This window comes from Orycteropus afer, unplaced genomic scaffold (assembly GCF_000298275.1).
Source record: "Orycteropus afer afer isolate SDZICR_OR568_19922 unplaced genomic scaffold, OryAfe1.0 scaffold00747, whole genome shotgun sequence".
Taxonomy (NCBI): domain Eukaryota; kingdom Metazoa; phylum Chordata; class Mammalia; order Tubulidentata; family Orycteropodidae; genus Orycteropus; species Orycteropus afer.
In genome coordinates, this window is record NW_006922334.1 from 188,741 (window position 1) to 193,136 (window position 4,396).

Sequence of the window (4,396 nt, forward strand, 5' to 3'; positions counted from 1 at the left end):
TGTCTTAGGCACTATGCTACCAGAGCTCCTACACCACCATTAGAGAGATGCAAATCAAAACAACAATGAGATACCACCTGGTCCTAGCACTAGTAGCAAAGACAAGACAGAAAATAACAAATGCTGGCGAGGATGTGGAGAGCTTGGGACTCTCATACACTGCCGGTGGGACTGTAAAATGATACAACCACTGTGGAAAGAAGCTGGCAATTCCCTTAAAAAGTCAGAATTAGAAACACTATTTGACCCAGCCATTCCATTCCTAGGTATATATACTACAGAAGTGAGAGCCAGGAGAAGAGCAGATAAATGCACACCCATGTTTACTGCAGTACTATTTACAATAGCAAAGAGATGGAAACAACCTAGGTGCCTATCAACTGAAGAATGGATAACCAAACTATGGTACATACACACAACGGAATACTATGCAACCCTAAAGAATAACACACAATCTGCAAAACACTGCATAATGTGGATGAACTTGGAGGACATTATGCTGAGTGAAATAAACCAATCACAGGAGGACAAATATTGTATTAGGGTGTTGTTGTAAAAAGTCTAGGAAAGGTTTATACATGAAAGGAAATTTTCTTTGTTGGTTACCAGGGTTGGGAGGGAAAGGGTAGGAACACTGTTAGATAGGTAGAGACAAGTATTGATTTGGGTGAAGAGAAGGGCAATGTACCAAATGTGAGTGATCAACACAGTGGCAATGAGGAAGAGGAAGACACAGAGAGGTACATAGGACATACAGACAACAAAGATCAACCCTTTTGCACATACAGTACAGCATTGTCAGTGAAGGCAAACATTGATATATGGATGGATAGGTGGGTGGACACACTGAACTATTAGGTATGTCTGTGCAGGGGGAAGTGTGCCCAAGACCATGTATAGGGTTGGCAGACAATGTTTCTACAAGTTTATTGGTGTGTTCTGTAAGGATTCTCAGGTATAAAGTAGAACTGACAGGGAACAAAGTTGTAGTCACTTCTTGGCCACAGCCAGCTATCCAGAGGGAGCGAGCAGTTGGACCTGTGGGCTCAGGACCACAGTCACAGGGGACATCAAACTCAACTGGCATAACATACTACACAAAAGTAGTATACATCCTATGGCATAACATACTACACAAAAGTAGTACACATCCTACTTTGGCGAGTAGCGACTGGGATCTGAAAAGCTTGCAAGCGGCCACCTAGATGCAACGATGGGTCTCTTTTCATCCAGGGCAAAGAGGAATGAAGAAAACCAAAGATGCATGGAAACAATTAGTCCAAGCAACTGGTACACCATGTGATCCTCAGCCTATACGACTACGTTACCAGATGAATTAGATGGTGCTCGGCTACCACTGTCAACCATTCAGAGGGGGATCTATGTAGGAGATTCTGGATAGAGTGGGAGAAAAATGTGGAACCAAACTCAAAATTATTTAAAAAAAAGGGGGGGGGGACCAGGTTTGCTGGTCTGATAGAGCCTGATGGAACCACAGAGACTATGGCCCTTAGCTGCCCTTCAGGTCTGGAATTGAACCCACTCCTATGGATTACAGCCAAACAAAAGACAGGCATATCAGCTGAACATTTACATTAAGTAGATACACTCCTTGGAGAGATCAATTATGGCAGAATAGAAGGGCTGTGTATACACAGGGAGACAGCGGGGGGCGGGGTAGGAGTGCACAGGAAGGAAGGACCCAGGGATGAGACAACTATTGTGAGGAAGTGGGAAGGGAGCTGTTGCACTGTGGAAAAATGCAGTCAATATCATGAAACAAACTGTATGTGAGCTGCTGTATGGAAAGAGAATTTGCTCTGTACACTTCCACCCCAATCACATACAAAAAAAGCCCCATAAGCTTGAGGATTGTAAAACCTCCTGAGTTGTCCTTCAACTACCTGACCAGGTGCAGAACATGCTCAGTAAAATTCAATTTGACTGACAAAGTGACCTTCCACCAGAGGCAGTCAAGAATAGGAGTCCCTTGCTGGGACTTGTACCAGGGTCCAGAGACATCACACATGGCAACCATCCCAGCAGTCTTTGTGATAGGTTCCATCTTTGTTCTGACAGCCTTTGTGGTAGAATCCATCTTGACTACTTCCTGCATGCACACCTAATTTTCGTAACTCCACCTTTTTCCCAGAAAACACTGCCTATTTTATGAATAAAGATGATGCCTTATTCCTGCCTAAAACCCTATAAAACCAAAACCAAACTCACTGCCGTGGAGTAGGATCTGACTCATAGTGACCACTCCTTGGGTATCCGAAGTGGTATCACTATGGAAGTATATTACCCAACCTTCTTTCCGAGGAGTGGCTGGAGGGTTTGAACCACCAGCCTTCTGGTTAGCAGTCAAATGCCTTAGGCACTACCCTTTATAAACCCTAAGAAATCCTTTGTTCTGGGAGAGACTGGAGGCTAGTGTAGGTGGAAGCTCCTCTCAGTCTCTCCCACATGAGCCCCTCCTTTCTCTTTTCTCTTTAATAAACTTTGGTTCCTGTGGACATTTCACCTCTCCTGTTCAATTCTTTTCTGTAGAAGGCAAGGACCACTGCTCAGAGTCCCAAAAACCCCAGTAACATCAGAACAGATTCGATGGCACCTAACAACAACAACAAAGAAGCATGAAGATGTAGCCCGTTCTTAAGTGGTCCAGGAGAAAAAAGGCACACATAGAGAGAATAATAAAGCAAACATGCAAAATGTTAAAAACTGGTGATTCTGGGTGTATTAGAGCTTAAATTCTAAAGCACTTTAGTTTGTGGATGGCTGTGGTGTACAGTGGGAACCTTAACTCCATTTTTAATCTTGACATAAGTTCAGATGCCAATCGAGTTCTTTCTGATCTTCAGGCCAACACTGTGGCCATGCAAAGATAAATTCCAAGACAAACCTAGGGAGGGGAAATTGGCTCTTAGGAAGAGTGTGGTTGAAAGTAGATTGTGCTCAAAGAACTAGGGAACTTGTCTGACTGTGTCCTTTTCTAATTTTCTAAATTAAGGTTGGGGTCCTGGTATTGTTTTGTATCCACCTTGTGGTTATGACTCATATCCAGGCTATTACCTAGCCAGGTAGTCAAGCCCCACAACTAATCCATTAACTATTTTTTATCTTCAGTTATGTACATATCCTAATTATGGTCCTTTCCCTGCTTCTGTAGTTCTGCCTGCAATCATATTAATCAGTCCACCAGCAATCATAATTTTGTGATGAATCTCTTTGTTTTCAATCATACATAATTAGCCCCATGGCCGTGACTCAGTGGACTCCATTCAGCTTTCTGTACTGCGTACACGCTGATGGTTTCCCTCATCCTGGATGATTGTTTTGTCTTTGTCCTGTGTAAGGCTCAGTAAAAGTGTCTCCAGTATGATATAGGCCTTCAAACACGCCCAAAATGGCTCCTACATTCTATCTTGAAAGCAAATTCCATCTTAGAAAGAAAATGCCAAGTCATTCCTGCCCCCTCCCTTTTTCCCCACTAACAGGCCACATTCCTTAGTTAATGTACCACAGGGTCTTATGGAGAAGAAATATCTCCTCCTGCCCGACTACCAGCCTCAGGGCATTGTTATCACTTCTGGCCACTTGGGACCAGGCACCTCAGAGTCAGACCCCTGGACCTGTGAAGCCTCCCTTGGGTTGTTTACCTTACGGTATATAAACCTGAGGGAAATGGGAGGAGGGTGAGGATTGGGAACCTGACCAACAGGCTGCTGCTGCTGCTGGATGCAGTGCTGCTTTTTCCGTAAGCTCCCCCCAATTAAACACCGATGTCTCTGAGAGTGACTCCAGGTAAGCTTTTCAGTCTCTCTGCACAAACTTACCTGGAAGCTTTTGCTTTGCTGGGGACAGACTCCAAAACTCTATTGAACCTGTTTGAATCTGTGGTGTCTTTAACACTAGTACATAGGCAAGGAATATACAGTAGTTCTTTGCACTCTCCTTATAAGTTTAAAATGTTTTCCAAACTAAAAAGTAAAATAATAGCAATAACACTGAAGATAATAATAAAGCTCAGCATGCTTTATTATTACAAGTAAGACTTGTAGAAGAACATTTCTCATTCAGCCCGACAACCTGTCAGGCTCCTAAAACTAACAACTCTCTCCACTTTAGTGCTGACATCCCTCCATGGTGCTCCAAGCCCTGGAGCTGAAGGTGTTCCACCACACTCCACACTAGGGTGACCAACTTCCCCAATTCTCCTAGAACTGTCCCAGTTTTAACACTGAAAGCCCCATGTCCTAAGAAATCTTCAATCCCAGGAAAGCTAGGACAGTTGATCACCTCATCTGATGATTAAGCTTTGCCATATTTCTTATTGGGGAAAAATCACTAAAAACAAAATATACTTCCAACCCAGTAAATGTCTCCAAAAATA